The 27,730-nt window shown below is 43.3% G+C and overlaps 1 protein-coding gene and 1 long non-coding RNA gene across 2 annotated transcripts in view; one reads left to right on the forward strand and one right to left on the reverse strand.

Moving 5' to 3' along the window:
- Positions 1 to 895: 895 nt before the first annotated feature.
- Positions 896 to 18,040, reverse strand: LOC139319700 (uncharacterized). The gene is made up of 4 exons (XR_011600643.1): positions 17,669 to 18,040; positions 11,017 to 11,079; positions 3,898 to 3,979; positions 896 to 1,125 (listed from the first exon to the last, which is right to left on the reverse strand). It is a non-coding gene; the product is annotated as an uncharacterized lncRNA (long non-coding RNA).
- Positions 18,041 to 18,350: 310 nt separating this feature from the next.
- Positions 18,351 to 27,730, forward strand: part of FAM107B (family with sequence similarity 107 member B) — a 45,956-nt gene continuing 36,576 nt past the window's right edge. Inside the window, exon 1 of the mRNA XM_070947445.1 lies at positions 18,351 to 18,464. The gene's annotated coding sequence lies outside the window, so the exon portion shown is untranslated. The remainder of the gene's footprint in view (positions 18,465 to 27,730) is intronic.

Consider the following 27,730-nt stretch of genomic DNA (forward strand, 5'->3'; position numbering starts at 1 on the left):
TAATCCCTTGCGAGGTGGAGTCTTGGGCAACTGAATGGAGCTGAGTGTTTACTGGCCGGATGCCCTTCCTGTCACCAATGCGGAGTTTTTTTTCAGCAGATGTATTCTCACTGTGCCCAGAGAGAGAACAGACAAAACAAAATAAACTGTTTTGTCCGTTTCCCCCTGTTACATTCACAGAACATTACAGGTAGTTTTTGACTTACGACTCTTTGTTTATAGCAACCCCTTGTTGCAATGGCATGGGGAAAAACCAACTTACAATCAGTCCTCACACTTAAGACCGTCACAGATGGGGGGGGGGTCACATGATCAAAATTTGGATGTTTGGCATCTAACGTGTGTTTAAAACACGTTGCAGTATCCTGAGATCAAAATGATTGACGTTTGCAATTTTCCCACCGCAAAATTTTCCCATAAGCGAAGTCAATCGGGGTAGCCAGATTCGCTTAACGACCTCATGACTCACTTAAGAACGACAGTGGTTCGCTTGAGCAGCGTGGCAAAAAAGAAAATGTCATAAAATCAGGTGTGTTTCACTGAACAACCTGCCTTGCTTAGCAGCGGAAATCCTGATTCCATTCGTAGGTGTGAGTTGAAGGCTGCCTGTATTATTTGTCTTCTAAATTGGAATTATAAAATTATAAAAGTGATTTTCCCCAGTGATTTTCTTCACTTTGAACTCAGAACATTCCTGCCCTCAATAGATTGTGGCTGAAGAAATGCCACAATCTATTGAGTCAGCTGAATCAGCTCAGATATAGAAGAGGGGAAAAAAAAATACACCCCTTTGGTTCTAAAACTTTAAAAAGTTCAAGCTACCGCAAGAGAAGGATGCAGAGTTTCACTTCTTATCACTTACCGATAAGAGCATTTCATCAGATTTATTGCAGAAATTGTTTAATGAATTTGATAAAAAAAAATATGACTCAAATATGACTTAAAAAGGAAATGGAAGAAGGATTTGCACGGATGATGATGAAAAATCTGAAGGGAGCTTGTCAATCAGAAAGGTTGGCAGTTCGAATCCCTAGTATAGGTCTCCTGAATGAGCAGGGGGTTGGACTAGATGACCTCCAAGGTCCCTTCCAACTCTGTTACTGTTACTGTTATATCTTCTTCAAGCTTAAAAGGAGAAAAGATGTTAAAAGGTTATTTCGAAAGTTAATTCCTGAAGGCAAGAATAATGTTGATTCTTAATTGATCAACAATTTTATTAATATGTTGCTTCTCTCTCCCTCCCTCCCTCTCTCTCTCTCTCTCTCTCTCTCTCTTCCTTGTTACCATTGGTAACCATTGAGAGGAAAAGCAAGACAGAAAACAACTGGAATTATTCAAGCTTTCAGGTTTGCCATCCTCTGACGATGATCTGTTTGCAGGTATGATCCATTAAATATTTATTGCTCGGCAATTATATCATGCACAGAAACGGATCTCTGGCAAGGAAGAAGGCCTGTTCTCAGCCCTGGAAAGATGCTGATGGGGGTGAACAATTGCCAAGGCGGTTGGCTTAGATCAGCCAGGGAATTTCACTGCATTAAGAGCAGGTTGGATGCGAAGGGAGAAAGCCATATATCGCCCCACTTAAGTTTCCTTTACAATCACACAGCATATTGTTTTCTATACGAGAAGCTTCAGGGGAAGGAATGACTCTTAGGGAGCGTTTTCATTAAAGGAATCAGCGGCATCAGGGACCTTTTGCAAACCCCCAAATAATCAAATTGCAAACATCCAGCATGTGTGTATGTGTGTGAAAGAGAGAGAGACAGAGACAGAGACAGAAAGAAAGAGACACAAACACAAAGACAGAGAGACACAGAGAGAGAAAGAGAAAGAGAGAGAGAGACACACACACAGATAGACAATGAGAAATACAGAGACAGAGAAAGAGAGAGAGAAAGAGACACACAGAGAGAGACAGAGACAGAAAGAAAGAGACAGAGACAGACACACAGAGACGCACAAAGAGAAAGAGAGAGAGACACAGACACAAAGATAGAAAGACAGAGAGACACACACACACAGAGAAAGAGAGACACACACATACAGAGAGAGACAATGAGAGATACAGAGACAGAGAGAGAGAGAGAAAGAGAAAGAGACAGAGACAAAGAGACAGAAAGAAAGAGAGACAGACAGACAGACACACAGAGAGAGAGACACACAAAGAGAAAGAGAGAGAGAGAGAGAGAGACAGTGAAAGACACAGAGACAGAGAGAGAGACAGAGACAGAGACAGAGACACACACACACACAGAGAGACAGAGAGACAGAGAGACAGACAGACAGCAGGTGTGCATTTAAGTTCACCATCAACCCAGGGCCTCTTCACTTGAAAGCTAAGGGACACTTTGATGGTCCACATTAGTGTTTTTACAAACTTGGCAACTTTAAGATGGTGAACTTCAACTCCCACGAATCCCCTAGCCAAGGGAATTCTGGGAGTTGAAGTCCACACATCTTAAAGCCTGGATTGGCTGTCAACGCTGTGTTAGGGAATTCTATCTATTAACTAGGAGTTTTCCATTTGGCTATGGATGTAACTTTCTCGGTCCAGGTTGTTTTCTCTGTAAAAAAACAACAACTCCTCCTCTGTTTCTCTGTAAAAACAAAGTTTTTTTAAAAAAAAAAGTTTAGACCATTAGGTAGAATCTTCCTGGCACAAATCATTCTGGGCAGAGTTCACTCCTCCTCAAATCCTACAATTCTGATCAGTTGTTCTTCTGCTGAGTTGCTGCTGTTGTTTTTCCAGAAGTGAAATAGAGCTCTGACAAATTGTCTATTCGGGTTCCCTTGTTCTACAAAACACAAAGTGGCTGAACATATACAGTAGTTTTCCAGGGCAAAGATGAGGCTGCCATTTACCTGCTCCCAGTCAAAGGTCCACTCTGTTATTTTAAGAGAAGGGAAATGATTTATGGAGGCGCTCAGTGAAGGAGAATGGCGCTTGGTTTCCTTTATCAAAAAATTCCATAGCAGGTCAAAGTCAAGGGCACCGTAAAGCTCTGCATTTGGAATTTAATTTAAGATCCTCGAGTTTGCTTTTCACAACATTCTGCTGTAACCTCCAAACCATAATCAAATCAAATGAGTATTTTCTCTAAGATAATGAAGAGTCCCTGAATTTTTGCATAAGTCTGCTCATGTCCAAATCTTGCCTCAATGCCCAGCCTTCTCCCTCAAAAAGAGGAGATTTTTCTCTGGCACCAATCCTGCTGTGGTTGGTCTTTCTCTAGAACATTCTCTCTAGGATTCTTCAGTGTTATCTTTTAGGCATCTGGCTACAATAGCTTACTTATTACAAGCTTTGCTGGGGTAGTTTTTAAAAAACTACTTCCTGTAGATAGCTAAGTTTCCTTCCTTCCTTCCTTCCTTCCTTCCTTCCTTCCTTCCTTCCTTCCTTCCTTCCTTCCTTCCTTCCTTCCTTCCCTTCCTCTCTTCCTTATTTCCTTCCTTCCTTCCTACCTTCCCATCTCGTTTCCCCTTCCTCCCACCTCTTCCTCCTGCCCCTTCCTTCCTTCCTCCACTTCCCTCCCTCTCTTCCTTATTTCCTTCCTCCCTTTCCACCCTCCCATCTCCTCCTTTCCCCTTCCTCCCACCTCTTCCTTCCTTCCCTCCCTCCTTCCTTCTCACCTTCTATCCCTTCCATTCCCCTCCCTCCCTCCCTTCCCCACCTCCTCCCACCTCCGCCTCTCCCTTCCTTTGATGTCTTTGGAATTAGCACTTGTAAGAAATGTGGACTTGGGCGTTTATATAAATAAAAAGAGGGATTTAAATATTTTTCATAAAATAATCCCCATAATACTCGGTAGAAACTGGAAAGGTTTATCTTCCAGATGTTGCTAAACTACAGTTCTTAGCAGCTTGCACAACAGTGGACAGCATTTGTGCACCAACCTGTAACGGGTGGTGTGTTCCCCACTTTTCTTGTGAAGAAGGACACACTGATTGTGTGTATCTGATGGAAGATGCATCAAAGCTGAAAGACACAAAGGTTGGAGTCAATCAATCAATCAATCAATCAATCAATCAGAATAGAGCTGGAAGGGACCTTGGAGGTCTTCTAGTCTAACCCCCTGCTCAAACAGGAGATCCTATACCAGGGTCAGCAATCTGCAGCTCTGGAGCCGCATGTGGCTCTTTCACCCCTCTGCTGCGGCTCCCTCTCACTCAAAATATCACTCACAGCTGCCAATGTGTGACACTTGTCGGCACGCGATTTATTGAGCTTTTCAACCCCCGGTAGGCCAACCATGGATAAATCCAAGAAAAGAAAAGTTTCAGAAGAAAACAGAACTACATATGCTAGTTTTGTGACTGCTCAAGAAATAGTCAGGCACGGGAAGGGTTTTGTGGCTCCCGGTGTTTTCTTTTCTGTGGGAAACGGGTCCAAATGGCTCTTTGAGTGTTTAAGGTTGCAGACCCCTGCCCTAGACCATTTCAGACAAGTGACTGTCCAGTCTCTTCTTTAAAACCTCCAGTGATGAAGCACCCACAACTTCTGATGGCAAGCTTACATCATTTCAAACTGTTACCGATTGGAACCAAAATTGTCAATTTTTGTGTGTGTGTGGTTGTTGAGCACATCTGGACGTTTGAGATCATGTTATGGGTACACTCTCACAAGCGATTGCCAGGCTCACTCAACACTGATTCACCCACCCAAACATCCTGCAGATCCCCCATTTGTATTCCATGTTGTGTTTTCTGGGCAAGTAGAAAACTTTCCCAAGGGAAACACTGCCCTGCCCTGCAGCCCTCTTGTCTTAACACGTCCAGGGGAAAGAGAGCGCCCGAAGCAGTTCTGGAAATACATTTCAATTCATTTCGTTTTAATTTAAAGAAATTAAAAGGTGATGGGTGCCAAGGAAAACGTTTGAGGAAGAATCCATGCCCAGAAGCACCCGTCACTCGCCAGTAGCTCTCCTACTCATCTCTCACCTGCTCTCCTGCCTGCCTGCCTGGGAGTCCTGCCTCTTCCTGTACAATGACGCACACGGTCCCTGGTTAGAACAGAACAGAACAGAACAGAACAGAACAGAACAGAACAGAACAGAACACTTTATTTGGCCACAGGTGATTAGACACACAAGGAATTTGTCTGAGTGTTGACAGGAATTGCCAGAAGTGCCATGATGTGGTTACATGGTGTTCAATTCAAGTCAGAATAGAGTTGGAAGAGACCTTGGAGGTCTGCTAGTCCAACCCCCTGCTCAGGTAGGAAACTCTACCATTTCAGACAAATGGTTGTCCAACCTCTTCTTAAAAGCTTCCAGTGTTGGAGCATCCACAACTTCTGGAGGCAGGCTGTTCCACTGGTGAATTGTCCTCACTGTCAGGAAGTTTCTCCTTAATTCCAGGTTGCTTCTCTCCTTGATAAGTTTTCATCTGTTGCTTCTCGTCCTGCCCTCAGGTGCTTTGGAGAATAGCTTGACTCCCTCTTCTTTGGGGCAGCCCCACAATATTTTAAGACTCTTATCAAGTCACAGTAGTCCTTCTTCTCACTAAAGTAGATACACCCAGCTCCTGCAAACCGTTCTTCATACGTTTTAGCCTCCAGGCCTTTAACCATCTCAGTTGCTCTTCTCAGCACTTTTTCCAAAATCTTAACATCTTTTTTGTAATGTGGTGATGGCCAAAACTGGATGCAATATTCCAGGTGTGGCCTTACTAAAGTTTTATATCATACTTTATAACTGCATCGCTTGGCGCCAGAAATCCCAGTAACTTGGCAACTACTTATAATGGATGCTAATGACAGGCTGAGCAACATATAACAGATTTTCAAAACAATGCAATTATTTTTCTATCATTGGTTCTATTTAAAGCGTATCTCCATGTTGTAAGAATTCAATTCATGTCTCTTTCCATCTTCTTGCTTTTCTTTTTCATTTGAATCCAAATGGCTTGTTTTCTGCGGTGGGTGAAATTTTGCTGAAACCAGGTCTTCAAAATAGACATAAAGCCACTTTGGGTATTTTAACCACATCCCTCCCCCCCAACAGCCCCCAATAAACACAAAACCTGGTTGCGCAACAGACTAAAGCGCTGTTAAGTAGCACCAGCTGCCTGCAATTACTGCAAGTTCAAATCTCCCCAGGCTCAAGGTTGACTCAGCCTTCCATCCTTCTGAGGTAGGTAAAATGAGGTCCTGGATTGTGGGGGCAATAAACTGACTTGGTATAAAAAAGAACACCGCTGGGGGGGGGGGGCGAAAGCCCTACTAACCAGGTATATACAAAACTATGAAGGCTATTACTTAACGCATTGTAAGCCGCCCTGAGTTTCCGGAGAAGGGCGGCGTATAAATCGAACCAATAAATAAATAAATAAATAAATAAATAAATAAATAAATAAATAAATAAATAAAACGTGCAAGGGAAGAGGAAAATAGACAGAGAGGGTCTCCAGGATCCAAAGCTGTCATCCAAATGGCAAAAGCAGCGTTGTGACACTCAGTGCAAACTCTGCCCCCCTTTTGTAGGTGGGTGCAACGTTAGGATGAACAAGGTGTCATATGGCACCTCTCTGCTTTGGACATTTGACCTCAGGAGGGATCACTCTTTAAATATTATTTTTTTTTAAAAAAAGTTTTATTTTCTTTTAATACAAACATTCCATCATTCATTAAACAGTGTGTCATCTAGGTACACATTTTTTGTGTCATAGCAGTTTTCGCTTACCACCATATTCATTATTTATATCTATTCTTATTTTAATACTAATACTTAATACTTAACATATCTATTATTGTGACATTTCTCTTCTTAGCTTATTTAACTTTATAATGCATTGCTTTCATATTTATTCTCTAACCATTGAGAAAATAAATCCCATATATTATAATAATCAGATTTTTCCTTTCCTTTAATAGCAAGTGTTAAATCTATTCATTTCTGCACATTCTAATATCTTCTTAATCACAATTTCATCTGGAGGAATCTCTTCGCCCTTCCAATTTTGTGCAAATACAATTCTAGCTGCAGTTATTACCTGAATAATCAAATATACATTTTCTTTACTATAAGTTTCTGGTAAAATCCCCAACAAGAATATCTCAGGTTTTAGATCAATATGCTGCTATGTCATCTTCTCCAACCACATATGAATTCTTGCCCAATATTTTTGTGCTTCTACACATGTCCACCTCATATGAAAATATGACCCCTGTACCTGATGACATTTCCAACATTTAGTTGATTTGTCTTTAAACATTTTTGTCAATCTTTCGGGTGACAAATGCCGGATTACTCTTTAAATTGATATGCCTCATACTTGTGGGATCCAGAGATCCTGAAACTGGCAGGCACAGCCAGTTTTTAATCCCTTGCAGCAACCAGCTCTGAAAAATCTGAATCTGTTCTATTCCTCCCACCTTCATGTGTGGGAGGTTTTTTACACATAATGAACAGCTCTGGCCAGATGTGGCAGGATGTTTTTAAAATCTTGATTGCTCTCTGAATCTGGGAAAGCAAAGTCTACAAGCTTCCCTGTGAGGTCCTTTCCAGTAGGAGGTATTGGAAAATGAGAGGGACTGGATGGTTCCTCTTAAACGATTTAAATAGTTTTGAGTTTATAAGAGGCATTTAGCTCCCTTTCCAGTAATTGCAAAGTATTCTGTGCAATCAGACCCTTTTTAATTATTTGGCACATGCCTGTGGGAGACCACTTCGAATTTTATTGCAAGGGTTTTTCCCCCCCCCAAAATGTTTTTTATTTCAGTTTCCAGCAATATTTATCTCTCTTTTCCCCCTACCTCCCACATGCTGGAAGGATTTTTTTCTTACACAGTTGGTCACCTTGTCTATGGAGATTCTCAGTCATCTGGATCACAGTTGTCCCAAAGGTGCTTTTTCAAGAGGCAACTGGACTTTCTGATTTTTCTTTCTTTCTCTCTCTCTCTTTTTTTTGGAAGACCTTTCGCTTCTCATGCAAGAAGCTTCTTCAGCTCTAACTGGATGGTGGGGAATGGAAGGATGTATATTCCTTGAAGTATCTGGTCCTTTGCATCCTTTTAGAGGGTCATTGAGGCCACTTGGAGATTTGTCTGTGTCCTCAGGGCCACCTGAGTGGTGCAAATGGGTGTGGAGCCTCCTTGGAACTGTCGAAAGGAGTGTGTGTTGTGGAGCTGTGCTTTGTGCAGGATGTTTTTCTGCCTTCTGTCCTTTTATTGTTGAACACAGGCAGTTGAGGATTATTGTCTGCATCTCAAAATGAAGTGCAAATGGTTCCTATAGTCTGCCATTTTTTTTCTGGAAATCTGGTCATATTCCTGTACCTTTCAAACGGGGTTCATCCCAAAGTACATCGCTAAAAGTCTATGGAGATTCTCACGTCATCCATGGTTGCCCCAAAGGTGCTTTTCCAAGAGGCACTTCCTTGTTTTTCAAGAAACAGACACAGATAAACCTCCAAGTGGCCTCAACGACCCTCTAAAAAGGATGCAAATGACCAGCTGTCTGCAAGGAGTATAAATCCTTCTATTCCCCACTATCCTGTCAGAGCTGGAGAAGCTTCTTGGATGAGAAGCGAAATATCTTCAAAGAAAAACCAGAAAGTCCACTTGCCTCTTGAAAAAGCATCTTTGGGACAGTTGGTCATCTTCCTCTTGCTTTAATTCAGCAGATTCTCACAATCTGAGGGATGCTTACAAATTCTCAAACCTTAACTTTGTTAAGAGGGGCATCCAAAATGTGAAGCCACCATGCTATGGTGGTAGCTTTGCCCTTTTTATGCGTGTGACACATAAACAAAAAACAAAAAACCAGACAGAGTTTCGATTGCAAAACTGTGGTGACCATCTTGACTTCTTTTGAACATTCTCTGGAGATACCCTTTCTTGTTATCCTGCTTCCTGCCAATGAACACCGAAGAGTGTTTATCTTTCAGTTGGTCCATGGTGTAAATGGTGTCTGAAAAAAGGACTGTGTATATATGCATATTGATACTCAGCAACTGGGTTGTTATTGTTGTTTGGCAGTGATTTGTAAGTTCTGCATTTGAGGCCAGAACTTTTTCTTGGTATTTTAGCTCTTACCTCTCTTACTCCAAGAGAGCCAAGCCATGTGATTCCTTCATCACATTTCTCACAGTTGAAAGTGTTTGCCGAAAGCATTCAGGTATTATGTTTGGTCTTTCAGAGTCTCTGTCTTGGTCAGAGAGAATGATCCTAGTTTTCGGACACTTGGACAGAGGTCCCTTTGCTTGTTGAATATAATAGTCATAGCAACAACCACAGAGATGAGAGATGGGAAGGTTGGCACAGAGTATTCATTGACCCTTTGGAAATGCCTTCACCTGGCTTATTTTTCAGGAGGCCTAAATAATCCATCAGCTTTATTAATAAGTGTATTGTACATAAAATTAAAGAAACATTAAATCAGTTGGACGGTGTGCAAATCTCGTGTGCTCTTTTCTTACACAGCATTTGCAAGAACCTGCACAAAAACAGAAACCATAGGTGCACATGCTGTGATGCTCTGATTAAGGAAAGAAAAAAAAAATAAGTATATTTCCTCTAACTGTATCTGGGAATTGCTGAGTTCAAGAGGCATTCCTCCCCCCCCCGCCCCGTTTGCAGGGATTTGTATAATCATTGATCTATGATGAACTTATGGTGTAAATATTTTAAAGAATGAGTATCGCTCTTATTCTAGGCCATGGTCCAAGTTTATTTTGGAAGTCCAGAAATGGGAAGAAGCTCAAGTGATTCCCCCCGCAAAAAAAAAACATAAATCTAGCTTTATATATGTTTATACAGTTGATACTTCAACAAACTTGTGTTTAATTATGTCTGATGACTGAGAAACAAATCAGTGGCCTTTCCCCAAATCTTTATAATTTCCTTGCCCAATATTTATTTATTTGTTGGAGTTTCTCTGAGTGACGTTATGCCAATTGAACAAAGGAGGACAATATTTTCAGAATGGTGAATAAGGTTTGGGGACCACTGGACTAAAACATAGAATAACAGGGCTTAAAAGGGACCCTGGAGATCTTCTAGTCCAACCACCTGATCCAGCAGGAGATTATACTTCATTAGTTCTTTAGGAGATACGGACTTCATTAGGGCAGAACTGGAAAGTTTTATGGCATGAAATATTGTGGAAGGCTGTGGAACTGTCTTTCCTTGAACTGGATTCAAAACTTTTTTTGAAGTCCATCAAAAAACCTTGAGTAAGACCTTGTCTTTCAAGCCAAACCACTTTGTGGGAAAGCTTAAATGCCATGCTAATACTCCAGAGAACAGCAGCTAAAAGTTTTCACCAAACCCAACCTCATTTCAATGATTTATAAGTGATGGTGATAATATTGACCTCTGTGTATAGTCCGGGCGATGGTTTCCCCAGTTGCAATGTCTGGCTATGAAAGTTGGACCATAAGGAAGGCTGAGCACCAAAGAATGGAGGCCTTTGAACTCTGGTGCTGGAGAAGACTCCTGCGAATCCCTTGGACTGCAAGGCCATCCAACCGGTCAGTCCTAGAGGAGATCAACCCTGACTGCTCTTGAGAAGGCCAGATCCTGAAGAGGAAACTCAAATCCTTCGGCCACCTAATGAGAAGGAAGGACTCCCTGGAGAAGAGCCTCATGCTGGGAAAGATTGAGGGCCAAAGAAGAAGGGGACGACAGAGAACGAAGTGGCTGGATGGAGTCACTGAAGCCGTCAGCATGAACTTCAATGGACTCCAGAGGATGGTAGAGGACAGGAAGGCCTGGAGGAACGTGGTCCATGGGGTTGCAACTAACAACGTTATCAATATGCATTCCCATGCAAACATTTGTGTTGCAATATCTCAAGAACATCAGACTTCCCATAAAGCATTCCTTGTGGCTGTTTTCCTTGCTAGCAATGACTGGGAAATATGAGATCTCCCTGCAGAGTGTTGTTTCTAATGTAATGAATATGAAGCCATGCCTCATAAAACAGGGGTAGCATTTGGAACAGATGATTGAATCATCACTTGCTTCAATTTAGCTGTCTGAATAATTTTACTGATGAAACGTGATTAATTTACCTTTTCATTGTGCTCCTGGTTTATTTTTCTCTGTTTCGTCTCTTATCGGTTTTCGATGGCCTCCTTTGAAAGGGAAAAACAGGGCATCAACTCAGAAAGGAATTTTTAATTAAATAGGTAAAGCCTTTTTTTTTTTTTATTGACAGAGGTTGCTGCTTATTGGTGGATGCAAAGCTGCTTTGAAATTGTTTTGATTTATAGAGTGATATCTAGCCCTATAAAATGGCAGCTTTTTCCTTCTTTTTAACGATCAAGAGTGATAGATGCATCTAATGGTTCTTCCTCTTAAGCTAATACAGGTAGTCCTTGACTTATGACTACAGTTGAGCCCAAAATTTCTGTTGCTAAGTGAGACATTTGTTAAGTGAGTTTTGCTCCATTTTACGACCTCTCCTGCCCCAATTGTTAAGCGAATCTCTGCACTTCTTAACTTAGTACCATGGTTGTGAAGTGATTCTGGCTTCCCCATTGACTTGGCATCTCAGAAGGTTGCAAAGGGGGAAATCACATGACCCCAGGACACTGCAACCGTCATAAATATGAGTCAGCTGTCTGAATTTTGATCACGTGACCAGGAGGATGCTGCAACCGTTTTAAGGGTGAATAATGGCCATAAGTCACTGTTTCAGTGATGTTGAATGGTCAGTAAATGTTATAAGTCAAATATAGAATTACTTCCTAACACCAACATTATCCATAAATTCCAAAGCTTGAAGTAGGATGATGCTAAAGAGAATAACAGCCGAGGTGGCGCAGTGATTAGAGTGCAGTACTGCAGCTACTTCAGCTGACTGCTAGTTCAGCAGGTCAGCGGATCAAATCTCACCGGCTCAAGGTTGACTCAGCCTTCCCTCCTTCCGAGGTGGGTAAAACGAGGACCCAGATTGTTGGCCGCAATATGCTATTTAGTATACTGTCTTTGGTGTAAGCTGCCCAGAGTCCTTGGAGAGTGGGTGGCATAGAAATATGAATAATAAAAATAAAATAAAATGAATAACGGAGTTGGAAGGGACTTTGGAGGTCTTCTAGTCCAACCCTCTGCTCAGACAAACCATTGTCCAATCTCTTCTTTAAAAATTCCAGCATTGGAGCTTCCATAACTTCCGGAGGCAAGTGGCTGAGAGGTGATTCGGCCACCTGCAAATTTTCCTTCTATGCAAACAACACACGTGGCCATTTTCACTGCATCCGGCAGCCCTTTAAGCTTGATTGATTGACTTTGATGGTCTCACTCTGAGTCGCGAGTGAGGGAAACATTTTTAATGGACTTCCCTTGGCTTAAATCCACCTATTGATCTATTTTGGGAACGCTTGTTCCTTGGCACTGAGAATTATTCGTGATGTCCTGAACTTGTGGTAGATTTGTGCTACCACAAAAAAAGAAAGTTAGGTAATAATAGTTGCAGAGATGAATCATATCAGTGAGCAGCGCATGTGTGGCCTCCTGGGCTTGGAGAGATTTTTGCCAGACTCCCGAGGGTTTCTCTTTCTTACACTGATAGGAGTCTTACTCAGGCACGCTCAGGAGCAGTAGTGGATAATTGCACGAGGCATGAAAGGTTAGATCAGGTTTTAAATGAGGCTACGGCAGCAGAGGCTTTTCAGTGGAGTCTTTCATGCAGATTGCCAGCTATCTCCACCAAGGAAGGTGAGAACATTTGGTGGGATGCTAAGCTTTGAAGGGCTGTCAAAAGAGACATTGAAAGCTCCAGGGAGGCCTTTGTCCTCTATCAGCTAAGAACATGAACAAAGATAGATACAGAGATGAATAGATAAATAGACAGACGGACAGACATGAGACAGAGAGAGAGAGAGAGAATGGATGGATGGATGATAGAGATGATATAGAGATGATAGATTCAAGGGGCTACCCTTGAAAAGTGTTCGGAGATTAAAGTTGGTCCAGAACGCAGCCGTGCGAGCTGTCGTGGGTGCACCTAGATACACCCACATTACACCAATTCTCCGCGAGCTGCACTGGCTCCCTATTGGTCTCCGGTCACAATTCAAGGTGTTGGTTACGGTAACGGAGCCACAATAATTACCTTTATTGTGAGCCGCCCTGAGTCTTCGGAGAGGGGCGGCATATAAATTGAATTAATTAAATTAAATTAGATAGACAGACAGACAGACATTAGATAGAGAGAGAGAGATACACAGATAGATAGATAGATAGATAGATAGATAGATAGATAGATAGATAGATAGAGATAGATAGATAGATAGATAGATAGATAGATAGATAGATAGATAGATAGATGATAGATAGATACGTACGTACGTACATGATGGATGGACGGACGGACAGATAGATTATTTATATTACATCTTAGCTGACAGATCTTATATTCCTGGGTGCCATCTGAGCTTGGCCATTTGCTTGCAGAAATTCCTTTACATTGTGAAAACATAAAGAAGAAAATGAAGGACTGGCCTTTAAAAATAAGGAAGATCAAAATGGTGCCTTCCATGAACTTAATTCCAAACATTTATGAAATTAAATCTGGGAGATAAGTTTGAATTCCATTCCATTTTATTGGCTTTCAATGTTTGTAAGCTGCCCAAGGCTGCCAACCACCCAACCAACAGCCCAGAGACAGTGATTTTGGGTAGGTTGCCCCATCATGGGGGTCTGGACAACCGTCTGGCCCTTAAGCCTTTGTTTGTTGGTCTGGTAAGACATTTGTATGCATATCTATTTATAGCTGTCCTTCTCCCCTTCATTGATTTCAGTTGTGCTAATCAAATATTTTAGAGTTTAATAGAAACATCTCTTGATTAGAAATTAGGTTATGAAGCACATTATGATATTCTATTAATGGAGTAGAATATATTCAAGATTTGTTGGTTATCCACTTACATTTTATTGGTTTTATATTTTCTCCTTTCTTACTATATTTTCTAGTGTTTAAAATCGGGATCTAAACATCCGTATTGTTTCTTCTCCCTTTTTAAATATCATTATAACGAATGTAAAAAAAAAAAAAAATTAGAAAGCTAGTGTAATTTTTTTTTTATATTTCCCTCCTAATTTTTCACTGTTCTAATTAGAGGCTTTTGAGTTGTTAAATTAAGTTTAAGGGCTTAATTTGTGGATTTTGTCTAAATACTATGGATGGTGAATAGCCTGAAGTCACAGGGGAGGATATAAATTTGGGAAAAAAATAAATAGTCAGATATTTACCCATAAAATGCTATTGTGCAATCAGGAAGTAAAAAAAACAACTCACTAATTGCACAATAGCATTTTATGGGTAAATTCTTCTCCAAAAGAAAATTCAACATCTGCTATAGTTGTACTAATAATTTATCTAACAGGATCTCCCAGTTCTCTTTTTTGTTTTTGTTTTATTTACAATGCACTCAAGAAATTAATCCATCACATGACTGTGACCAGAATAAAGTCTAAAACAAGACAATAAAAGCAGAAAAAATAGCCATTAGACTTATATACAGCTTCACAGTGCTTTACAGCCCTCTCTAAATGATTTACAGAGTCAGCCTCTTGCCCCCAACAATCTGGGTCCTCATTTTACCCACCTCAGAAGGACAGAAGGCTGAGCCAACCTTGAGCCTGGTGAGATTCGAACTGGCAAACTGCAGGCAGCCGGTAGTCAGCAGAAATAGCCTGCAGTACTGCGCTCTAACCACTGCACCACCAAGGCTCTAATTAGGCCTGGAAGAAACTTTTATTGGGCTGTCTCTGCAACAGAAGAAACTGGCTTAACAGAACTCACTCCATAGACATCCAATGCAAGCTGTCATTATAATTGTGTGTGTGCATTGTGATATCACAGCACCCATCCAATAATCTGATACGATATGAGAGGGTGACTGGGTGTTGTTGGTTAAGACACCAAGCTAGAAGCCAGGAGGCTGTGAGTTCTAGTCCAGGTTTAGGAATGAAGCCAGCTGGATGACCTTAGGCCAGCCAGCCTCTCACAGCCCTAAGAAGGAGGCAATGACCCAAGCCACCCAGTGGGGTTTATGCCTAAAGTGGGACTAGAATTCACCATCTCCTGGTGATTGGCCCAAAGTCACCCAGCTGGTTTTCATGGCTAAGGAGAGACTAGAACTCACTATTTCCAGCTGGTACCTTAACTGCTAGACCAAGCTGGCTTTTTCCCTTCCAATGCCACCCTTCAAACTGAACCACTAAGTCTGGGTGCCATTACAGAAAACGCCCTTCCTTCCTCCTTCCTATCAGCCAACTAATCTTAATTAAAAAGCCAGCCTATTTTTTTTTCTTTGCTCACATAGATCTGCTAGCGTAAAAGAACCCCGCCCCCTTCCAGCCTCCATCTCACCATCTCAAAGGAAATGTTACTCATTAGAGAAATCAATATTCTCTCGTCGCCCAAGACCAAACACCAGTTATAAAGAAGGATTCTCTACTAAAGAGAACGATGGAAGCCAGCAAGGTTCTTGCATCTCCAAATAGGGGCAAAATAGAAAAAAAAAACACCTTGAAAGCTACCAAGTATCTATGGAGATTCTCAATCGTGGTTGTCCCAAAGGTGCGTTTTTGAAAAGACAACTGGGACTTCCTTCGTTTTTCCGCGAAGACCTTTCGCTTCTCATCCAAGAAGCTTCTTCAAGTTCTGTAGGGAAGAACTGAAGAAGCTCCTTGAGAGATGAGAAGTGAAACGTCTTTTAGGAAAAGCAAAGGAAGCCCAGTTGCCTTTTCAAAACTCACCTTTGAAAGCTAAGTAGGGAAATAGGGATAGCTTTGCGTTTAGATGGGCAACCACCAGGATTTGCTAGGGAGGTAGGCTTTACTATTTAACTTGTGTTTCTCAACCTTGTCACTTTAAGATGAGTGAACTTCAACTCCCAGAATCCCCCAGCCAGCTGGCTGGCTGGGGGATTCTGGGAGTTGAAGTCCACTCATCTTAAAGTGTCCAAAGTTGAGAAACACAGAGATGTTACTATTCTTTTAGTCAATGGGTGTAAATTGAACCAAAATTGAAACTTATAAGTTACACACTTTCCATATACCAAGGAAATAAAATATTTGATGCTACACATATTAACAGCAGCACGAATAGTATATGCAAAAAATTGGAAACAGGAAAGAACTCCAACTGAGGAAGAATTGATAGATAAGATTTTAGAATGTGCTGAGATGGATAGATTAACAAAAGAAATGAAAGAAAAAGAAGGGACAGATTATTATAGAATATGGAATAAATGGTATAAATGGTTTAAGGTGAGAAATAAAGAATAATAACTATCAGGGGAGAAAATTAGAAGTATAAAATATATACATGACAAATGTAGGGAGCGGAATAAAAATGTATTGAAACGGACAAAAACAAGCAGTATAAATAAAAAAGAAAATTTTTATATAACAAGAATATAGAAATGTATAATATTAAAGATATAATTAAAATATGTATATAATAATTGTAGAGGAATGTATAAAGTTAAGCTTGTTAAAGCTGAAAAACATATTGTAAAAAGGACAATGGGGAAAAAGAAAAAAGAAAGAAATGAAGACATAGGGGGGGAAAGATAAAATAATAGAAAGAAGACCACGAAGAAACAATGTTTAAAAGAGATAAGATATGTATATGTTGTATGTTATGTGAATGTCATATATATATATGTTATAATAAAATTACAAATTTTGAAAAAAAAAAAGAAAAGTTACACACTGCTAGGCAACCGATCACAGGTAGTACTTGACTTAGTATAGTTCATTTAATGACCATTTAAAGTTACAACAGCACTGAAAAAAGCAATTTATGACCATTTCTCACACTTATGCCCTATCATGGTCATGTGATTTATATTTGGATGACAAACTGACTCACATTTATGACGGTCGCAGAGTCCCTGAGGTCACGTGATCCCCATTTGGCGGCCTTCTGACCAGCAAACTCAACAGGGAAAGCCAGATTCACTTAACAACCGTGTGACTAATTCAATAACTGCATGATTCGCTTAACAACCATGGAGAGAGAAGTCGTAAAATAACTCATTTAACGAATTTCTCACTTAGCAACATAAATGTTGGGCTCAATTACGGTCGTAAGTTGAGGTCTGCCTGTATTTCAAACTAGTCACCATTTTTCTTCTCATAACCCCCTTATCTGATGAAAAATAACCCGGATTAGATCATCAGGATGACTTTGTTCCATGTCCCTTGTTTGGAAATAAAATAATCCTGTAATGAGATCATGCAGAGCCCTATCCAAACCCTTTCTCTTAACAACGGAATAACTGAATAGCTCCTCTCTGGACTCCTCAACAAAAGATCTTCCATCCAACCTGACTCACCTTTGGGGGTGGGGGGGTGCAAAGCCAACTTGGTGACGCTAGGCTCGCCCACCCTAAACCAGGACTAAACCATGGCTTGTTGGAGCAAGCCCCATTGACCCACCAAGCACAATAGAACAGAATAGCTTTATGGTCACTTTAAACAGATACTAATTGGCATACATTAAAATGAAATTATGTTGCATGCAGCTCTCAAAGGGCCTCCATCTCTAATATAAACATAAAATGGTAAGATAGATAAATAGATAGATAGTTAGATAGGTGGGTGGATGGGTAGGTAGGTAGATGATAGATAGATAGATAGATAGATAGATAGATAGATAGATAGATAGATAGATAGATAGATGATAGATAGATAGAATGTACCCACATATATGCAGCCATGTTGCATTAAGGGAAAAAAAAACTCTTTCCAGATGCTTGCAAACGCACGAATCCAGCTGCGTCCAATGACATTCAAAGGGGGGGAAGAGAGATATAAAATTGGCTCTTCTCCAGGGGCGCGTGGTTGCCCAAGAAACCCGGGGGGGGGAGAGGGGGGAGAGAAAGCTGGCTTCCTCGGGAGTAGGACGGGCTCCAGCAGAGGCTGGGGAGGGTCGCTGCAGGGAGTTGGGGGGCGCCTGCCAAGCCTGCTCCCCACCGATTTAAGACGGCCTTTGTTTTCCGCGCGTTGGACTCAACGGGGACCCCCGTCGCAGCCCCCCCTCGCTCTGAGCCTCCGCGTGGGCTTCCCCCGCGGGGGTCTCAGCTGGCCGACCCCTCCCCCCCCGGGAGCCCCTCTTCCTCCCCAGCGCCCGCGGAAACAAAGGCTTAAGCCCGGCTTGAAGCCACAAAAGCTCCGGAGCCGCCAAGCGAGCGGCGGCGGGGCATGAGTGGGGGGCTGCCCGCTTGGCGGTGGGTGGGTGGGTGGGCGGGAGAGCGAGGGGGAGGTCCCTGTCCCGTGACTCAGCAGGCGGGCGGGGCCGATCCGCCCCGCAGCCCTTACAAGGCGCGTCTCGGCCGGCCAGGAGGAGGAAGGCTTGGCTGGCTGGCGGCGCCCGGGAGGAGAGAAGCCCACCTACCCAGCCACCCAGCCGCTCAGGCAGGCAGTGGCGAGGGAGACCCCAGGCGGAGCAGCGGCTGGCTTCGGGGAGGGAAGCGTTGCCCTCCCTGCCTTCTGGTTGCCGGTAGGGCTGAGCTGTTGACTGAGGAGGGGGCTGGCGGGAGGGAAGGGGGGTCTTTCTCCCTCCCTCCCTTGGCGCACAAAGGCTGGAAGCGGGCGGAGGCGCGGTGCGCGGGAGGGACTCCAGGCTGGCCAGAGATGGGGACGGCCAAGACCTGGACTTGGGGTGGGGGGCTTGGGGGACCCCCTTCCCCTCCCTCGGTCTCCCCAACCAGGCGGGCGGGGGCCAAGCGCACGAGCTCTCCGGGCCAGGGCAGCCGCTTCCCTGCCCGGCTTTGTGGGCTGCGTGGCTCTCTGGGCGCGGCGGGCAGGAGGTTGGGGCGCCTCTCAGGGGAGCCCCCGACCCGTCTAGGGCCGCTGGAGACAAAGGGTCCCGCCAAACGTGGCTGGCTTCGGGGCGCCTTGGCCAAGCGGCCGGGCTTCCTCAATCTGCCTTGCCAGCCCTCCGGGGGCCAAGTCCTCTGCCCTCCCCGCCTGGGCTGGCTCCGGCTCCGGCTCCCCCCGGCCAGTTGAAAGAGGCTTTAGGGGCGCTCGGATATTCTACATCTTCCCCCCCCCGGCTGCCCCCTTCCTCCTCCCCCCCCTTTTAACAAACTTTTAAGACAGTAGCTGCGCCTCTCCGCTTTTGCGCATTGGAAAGAGCCCAGGACCCTCGGGGAGAGCCAGAGATGAGGAGCAGCGGGTCCTTGGAGGGTCTTGGGCTGGGGTGAGAGGCTGCTCTTCCCCTCCCCCCAATGCACAATTCTCCCCCCAACCCCTTTTGTCCTTCAGAAGGTAGCATTTGTCCAAGACCACCTGTGAGCTCTTCCCTTCCCCTCCAGATCATCTTTTCTTACTTCTGAAGCTGACATCTTTTCCTGGGTTTGGGGTCCTTTTAAGTGACTGTCTTGGAAATGGGTTTTTTTGTATGTGTGTATGTGTGTGTGTTTTGTTTTTAAAGTATTCATTGAAAATAGGGTTGGTGGTCCTGTGCTGTATCCAAACGTCAATCTTAAACGAAACTGTGTTCAAGAGGTAAATCGTAAACTGGAGTGTATTCCCTGACACCCCCCCCCTTTTTAATCAAAGACATTTGAACTTAATTTGGACTTTGGATGTGATGAGTTGTGGGTGTGTATCGATGGACTTCTAATATGAAGGGATTTAATGGCTACATGTGTTGAGCATATGGACAGCAGGAGCCGGTCCCTTTAATCCAGTGGCTTCCCATCCTGTAGTAAAATGCTGTGTCTGGATTTTCCTCCTTTGTCTCTGGATCTGTAGGTGGTGGGATTGTTGTAATATTCTCATGATGGCAGGATTTTACGTCCGGTTGGTTCCTCTTTGTAGGAGATCCGCACCAGATGATGGTTGTGCTTTTGAAGGGTTTCCAACTACAGGTAGTCCTCAATTTACAACAGTTTGCTTAGTGACCATTCAAAGTTACTACAGCACTGAAAAAAGTGACTTATGACCGTTTTTCACACTTATGACGATTGCAGTATCTCTAGGGTCACATGATTAAAATTCAGACACTTGGCAAATGACTCACATTTATGACGGTTGCAGTGTCCGGTGGGGGGGGGTGTTTCATGTGATCCCCTTTTGCGACCCTCTAACCAGGCAGATTCACTTAACAACCGGGTTCCTAACTTATCAACTGTAGTAGGGATTCGCTTAACAGCCGTGGCAAGAAAAGTCGTAAAATGGGGCAAAACTCACTTAACAAATGTCTCGCTTAGCAACATAAACGTTGGGCTCAGTTGTGGCCGTAAATCGAGAACTGCCTGCATTTTTGCAATCCTTGTTTGAAATAGTGTGGATCCAAAATTTTCAATCTCATGTCATCGATGCCGAAACTATTGCGGGCTCATTTCTGTTCCAGCCGTTCCCTCGTCTCGGTTTGTCCTGCGATGGGTCTCCTGGATTAAATGGTCCCTGAACTTTGCATCACAGTTTCCTGGCTGTGGCTCATGGTTACTGGGGTTGCCCTCCAGGAGTAATTGCAATCTAGCACTAATCTGGGTTTGTTTTCCGCCTGTGGAAAATGTTCATTGTTGCATTTGGTGGCTCTGATCTGCCTTGACTGAAATGTCCTTGTGCTTTCCGATATTGGCTGGTGTCAGAAAGCAGGGACTGACCTAACTTGCGTTTGGAAAGGAGACCACCAGGAAATGCTAGACTGTCAGTAAGCGCCAGACTTAAGTACAGGTAGTCCTCACCTTATGACTTCCATTGATTGCTAAGCAAAATGTTGGTGAAAGGAGTCACGCCCAGTTTTGTGACCCCTTTTCCCACGGTTGTTAAATGAATCAGTGCAGCCATTAAGCAAAATTGGCTTCCTCCATTGACTTCATCGCAGCTGGGAAGGTTGCAATTGTCATACATATATCAGGGGTCTTCAACCTTGGCAACTTTTAAGACTTTAACAAAGCTGGCTGAGGAATTCTGGGAGTTGAAGTCCACAGGTCTTAAAGTTGCCAAGGTTGGAGATCCCTGATATATACATGCCGGTTGCTAAGCAACCCAAATTTTGATCACATGACCACGGGGATGCTGCCACCGTTGGAATTTGCAAGAATGGGCTTGTGAGTCATTTTTTTCCAGTGCTGTTGCAACTGTGGCCACTAAACAAACGGTCATAAGTTGAGGTCTACCTGCAGTTATAGTAAACACCTTTGAGGAAAGGAATAGGCTATTTGTAAATCACCTAATAGGCCCCAGTTGGTCACGACGTGAAATAGCATTTTGCCATTTTATCAGGAGCTGGTATAGATTAGTCATAGAAAAATGAGGATCTTTTCTGCTTTTAAACAAGCTCCTTTTGTGGTTTTTATCCCTACCCTTGTTCCCTTTTTCCTCTCCCCAAAGTAAAACACGCTTAAATTAGCCAAAAGCCCAAAATGACAGTCAGTTTGTCCTTTGGGGAAAAAAATGCAAGCGCTATAAATTATTCCTCCTCCTTCAGGACAACTTTTTTATTAATAGTTACAATCGTTTTGTTCCAGGCTGTGCTGTTCCAAGTTTAAAAACAAAGTGATGGAGGAGTATATATTTTTAGTCGACGAGAGGAAAGTTTCTGTATTCGTCTGGTTGCAAAGAGGCTTCTTCAAAGTTGAGACCTTTGATCCCATCCAGCCACAACCCTCGGTTGGTCTTGATGGGAGAGGACCTGAAGGGCAGTTGCGTAGACCAGGGGTGTGTCAGACTCGATTTCATTGAGGGCCGCTTCATGGTTGTGTTTGACCTGGGGGCATGGGTGGGGTGGGCGTGGCCAGCCCAAAGTCACTCGTGTTGGGGGGGGGGGACCTGTGGTGGCCAAGTGCTAAGGCAGGACTTCCCTCAGACCCTCCCTCCCTCTCATTATAATCCCTTCCTTCCTTCCTTCCTTCCTTCCTTCCTTCCTTCCTTCCTTCCTTCTCTTCTTTTTCCTTCCCTCTTCCTTCTCCTTTCTTCCTTCCTTCCTTGCTCTCTTCTCACCTTCTTTTCTTTTTCTTTGTCGTTCCTCTTTCCCCTGTCCCTTCTTGGATGCTCAAATGCAAAAGGGAAAACATAGCTCCCTTGGCTTAGTTTCTTTTGCAGAGCCCTCCCCCTCGCCCCCCCAAGCTCCGTTTTCACTGGCAGAGGCACTGCGGGCTGGTCCTTCGCTGTTTCCAGGGCAGCTCCATGGGCCAGATCTAAGCCCCCCATGGGCCAGACTTGGCCTGCGGGCCGTGAGTTTGAGACCCCTTGTGTAGACACACAAGAGCTCCAGGGAAGGAAAGTATTTGTATTAATACACAGAATACTCCCTCATGTATTGAAGCCGCACTTGGTTACCTGTGGTAGAATCAGGACTGCTAGGCGTTCAGTGGCTGGTCACCAGTGTGGCTTCTTCTAAGTTGCAAAGGATATTTTAAAACTGCAAGCATGATCGCTTAGTAGAGGAAGCAGATGTACAGACAGGAAGTGAATTAATATATATGTGTGTGTGTGTGTCTGTGCAAGCAGAGAACCAGCTAGAACTTCTGAAGCTATAGAGGCAAAACCATCGGATTGTACCGTCGGCTCTTTTGACTATCTACTTCTTCAATTTGCTGGCAAACTTTCTTTCATAACAGCTTAAACGTGTTTGGCTAAATTGGGAGTCCTGCCTTTTGACTGGAGTTCACTCTGGCCCGTTTCGTATCTTGGCAGCTTCAAGAACTGCTCATTTTTTTTTAGACAGCTGAACCTGCAGAAAAGATACAGATGCTTTCCCCCCACAAAAAAATATATACCCTGTTTCCCCCAAAATAAGACATCCTCTGATAATAAACCCAATTGGGCTTTTGAGCACATGGCTTATTTCAGGGTTCAAAAAAATATAAGACAGGGTCTTATTTTCGGGGAAACACGGTACCAGTATATAGAGTTCTCAGCATGACCAAAACAGTCCACCCTGCACCTGTCAACAGATGGGATAGAAGGATAGATGGATGATGGATGATAGATGGATGATAAATGGATGATAGATGATAGTTAGATAGATGAAAGAAAGAAAGAGAAAAAGAAAAGAAAGAAAAAGAAAGAAAGAAAGAAAGAAAGAGAGAAAGAGAGAAAGAAAGAAAGAAAGAAAGAAAAGCAGCCATCCATCCATCCATCCATCCATACCAGTGGTGAGTTCCTCCCAATTCGGTCTGGTTCCGCTGAGCCGGTAGCGGTGACGATATGATGTCACCGAACCGGTTCTTCCCCCTCCCCCTGCCCCCCCCGTGTTATTCTTACCTTTTATTTGGCCCCACCCCCAATCTATTGCTGCCTCCTGAGTCCCAGCTGATGGCTAGAGGGAAAAAAGCTGTTTAAACTCTTGTCACGGGGCTTCAAAGGGCCGCCCTACAGCTGATCAGTGTTAAAAGCAAACAAATGAGTAGACCGGTGCCTCCAAAAACAAATGAGTAGATCAGTGCCTCCAAAAATAAATGGGTAGACCGGAACAGCTCTGCAAGCAGTTAAAAGCCTGGTAGACCAGTACCTCTGCTAAATCCTAAATAATTGCCACATGACCATCAAGCCACGCCCACAAAATAAGCCACACCCACAGAACCAGTAGTAAAAAAAATTTAGAACCCACCCCTGATCCATCCATCCATACCAGTGGTGGGTTGCTCCCGGTTCTGTCCGGTTCTTGCGAACCGGTAGTAAAAGTGGTGGGAGGCTCCACCCACCCACCCGGATGTCAGAATGGACGATCTGTGCATGTGCAGTAGCTTCTGTGCATGTGCAGAAGTGCGCACGCTCCCATTGCGAACCAGTAGTAAAGGTAAGTACAACCCACCCCTGATACAAACATACATCTCAACCCCACCTGTTGACAGGTGCAGGGTGGACTGTGGACTGTTTTAGTCATGCTGAGAACTCTACATTATAATGAAATTTGGTCTGATTGCCTAATGCTGTATACACGGATTGGGTTTTTATCTAATTCAGTTGCCCCAGCGAAGCATGGTGGTTTGACGTAAACTTCGGCCATGTTTTTCTTTTTAGTGTCATGCAAATAAGGTGTCCCTTGCCTGTTTGTGAGAGGTGGCATTGTCTTACAGAGCTGAATGCTGTTCAGGCTTATATCGAGAGGATGTTCAAAGGTAGAGTGGAGGAAGCATCTTAAGGGTGCAATAAAAATATGTTGGCTTGCCAACTGACTGGCTGAAACAGGCTTGAAATGCAAAACAGGCTGAATGATGATTTATGCAATTATTGATGAAAGCTGAGAGCTTTATTAAAGTGCATCCTAGTTTGGGCTTCCAACCGTGGATTTTGAACCCAATATTCCCTTTTCAGTCCTCCTCCTCCTCCTCCTCCTTTGATCTTCAACAGGACAATAAATAATTTGATCTAAAAGCAGACTTTCTTTGAATCTTCTCGAAAAGCAGATTGTCAGGAAGGGCTGCCAGTGTGATCACAGTTGGAAAATTATCACTTTCTTGGTATTTTTTTTTTTAATTAGATTTATATGCCGCCCTTCTCCGAAGACTCAGGGCGGCTTACAATGCGCTAAGCAATAGCCTTCATCCTTTTGTATATTTATACAAAGTCAGCTTATTGCCCCCACAAACTGGGTCCTCATTTCACCTACCTTAGAAAGGATGGAAGGCTGAGTCAACCTTGAGCCTTGGCGAGATTCGAACCCTGCAGTAATTGCAGGCAGCTGGTCTTAAGAGTTGTGGTATAAAAATCTGTACCAGTGGAAAAAAGACTTGCCATGCTCTCCTGTGTGACCTTGCAATTAAAACCCGTAGGTACTTTATAGAAAAAAATCAACAAATGTTTGAATTTGAATTCAATAGGAGCAGCTTCGGACCTGACGATGAATGGATCTACTAGGCCAGTGGCCTCCAACCTTTTGGGCACCAGGGACTGGTTCTGTATAGAATAGAATAGAATGGAATGGAATGGAATGGAATGGAATGGAATGGAATGGAATGGAATGGAATGGAATAGAATAGAATAGAATAGAATAGAATAGAATAGAATAGAATAGAATAGAATAGAATAGAATAGAATAGAATAGAATAGAATAGAATTCTTTATTGGCCAAGTGTGATTGGACACACAAGGAATTTGTCTTTGGTGCATATGCTCTCAGTGTACATAAAAGAAAAGATACGTTCATCAAGAATCATCAGGTACAACACTTAATGATAGTCGTAGGGTACAAATAAGCAATCAGGAAACAATATCAATATAAATCGTAAGGATACAAGCAACAAGGTTACAGTCATACAGTCATAAGTGGGAGGAGATGGGTGGTGGAAACGATGAGAAGATTAATAGTAGTGCAGACTTAGTAACTAGTTTGACAGTGTTGAGGGAATTATTTTTTTTAGCAGAGTGATGGCGTTGGGGAAAAAACTGTCCTTGTGTCTAACTGTTCTGATGTGCAGTGCTCTATGGCATCGTTTTGAGGGTAGGAGTTGAAACAGTTTATGTCCAGGATGTGAGGGCTCTGTAAATATTTTCCCAGCCCCCTTTTTCACTGGTGCAGTATACAGGCCCTCAACGGAAGGCAGGTTGGTAGCCATTGTTTTTTCTGCAGTTCTAATGATCCTCTGAAGTCTCGGTCTGTCTTGTTGGGTTGCATAGCCGAACCAGACAGTTATGGAGGTGCAGATGACAGACTCAATAGAGGGGGTGAGGTTTCACATGCTGCCTGCATCCTATGAATGGAGCTTCCCTTGTTTACGTGGCCCAGTTTCTGGCCTGCCATGGACCAGGGGCATTGGGGAACCCTGACCTAGACAGAAGGAATGTGCTTCAAAGTTCAGGCTAGCTCTATTGAGCAGCAGAAAGTCTGCATGAATGGATAACTTGCGCGCAGTCTTGCATAAAGTTATGTTCTCCAGATGTTCTGGAATTCCAGTTGGGATGGTGGAAACAATTATCCTGGTGAGCAGAGAATTCTGGAATCTCAGTTGTGGTAACTGTGCTGGAGGGTATGGAGCAGACAGGGGCTAAGGTCTTAAGTGAGAGTCTTGATGGAAAAAAATGGAGATAAACATACCATCCATCCCTAAATGACAACATGCTACACGTGTGTGTGTGTGGGGGTTCATGTTTGATTCCTTTGCTGCCATCTCCTTGATAATGGTTATGTTGTAGACGTGGCACCTATAATACAGGAGCAATTATTCAAGTACTGTGGCATTATCCTTGTTGAAATAATGCAGATTAGGAGTGAGGTTATTAATTATGGTGGCACATACTTGGCACAAAAATGCTTTAGAAGAAGGACTTCAGAACTGGGGTGAGCCCAGCTTTAGTCTGCTGTTCTGCAAAGCAGTTGTGATTTTTGTTCAGGATTCTGTGTGAGCCTGTCAAGGCAGCTCCTTGTAACAGTTGCATTAGTGGACTCACTAAAGCAGACACATTTTTCCCCATGCTCCCGGGGAAAGGAGGACTCAGCTGCTTTAATGAGTAATGAGTAAGAGAGGGAGAGGGAGAGGGAGAGAGAGAGAGAGAGATCGTCAGGGATGACTCTCACCCTGCTCATCACTTCTTTACCCTCCTACCATCGGGAAGGAGATATGGAAGCATAGCCAGCCGCACAAACAGGCTGAAGAACAGTTTTTATCCATGGGCTGTCAGACTCCTGAATGAGAAATAACATCATAACTACGTAGTATGATGGACTGCAGGGCCGGCGCAACGTGTAACATGTTCACACTGGTGCAATAGGACTGGGTGTTTCGTTAATATGATTTATTGGGTTAGGGATTTTCTGTCTTCACTGTGAGTTGTGTGGTGGGGGTACATTGAGGGAGCTCCACCAATCTCATTGTACAGATGTTGTGCACTGACAAGAGTTGAAGTCCCACAAGTCTTAAAGTTGCCAAGGTTGGAGACCCCTGCATTAAAGCATTCCCAGCAGACAGTTTTCTACCTTCTGGCAGGGGTGAATTCCAGCAGGTTCTGACAGGTTCTGGAGAACCGGTAGCAGAAATTTTGAGCAGTTTGGAAAACTGGCAAATACCACCTCCGGCTGGTCCCAGAGTGGGGTGGGAATGGGGATTTTGCAGTATCCTTCCCCTGCCATGCTCACCAAGCCACGCCCACCAAGCCAAACCATGCCCACCAAGCCACGCCCACAGAACCGGTCGTAAAAAAAATTGGATTTCACCACTGCCTTCTGGGGTGCGCTTTAAATAAGAGCGGAACTCATAATTTCTTTCGGGTTTCGACGGAAGGTATATATTATTTTCCCATACAAAATGTGTGCAGCAGCTTCTGCCAATGTTCGCTGCAAAGGCTGTATATAATAATAATAATTTTATTGTCATTGTACGTGTATACACAGTATACCCATACAACAAAATTCACTTAAAAGCACAAAAGCAGTTTCACTTCGGATCACGCCAGGAAGGGAAAACCTGACTTCACACGTTGCAAACAAATTTCACGCCATTGTGAACTGCCGTCCCAACGTATCTAAAAGAAGATAAATTATAGAAGGACGGATGTCCACCACAGAAGCGGGTGGAAGGAAGGGGGGAAAAATTTCAAGATTTCTTGTCTTTGTTTCTGATGTCTCTTCAGAGGTTTCGGCTAGACCCTCCTAGAAAGAAACCTCACCGGGTCAAAAGGAGTTAATTTCCTTAAATCTTTCTTGTAAGGATGTAAACAAGAACAAAGCTAGTTTGTAACAGAAGTTTTTTTTTAAAAAGAGAGACTTTTCAGAAATAATCTGTACCAGAAGTTACAAATGTAACGCAAATGTTACTTAGTTCCTAGAGTTCTTGAACTGAAAATCATTTATTTACAAATTTAAAAACTGGT

Source organism: Pituophis catenifer, unplaced genomic scaffold, assembly GCF_029215685.1.
Source record: "Pituophis catenifer annectens isolate HBS135680 unplaced genomic scaffold, rPitCat1.0.hap2 SCAF_7, whole genome shotgun sequence".
Classification (NCBI taxonomy): domain Eukaryota; kingdom Metazoa; phylum Chordata; class Lepidosauria; order Squamata; family Colubridae; genus Pituophis; species Pituophis catenifer.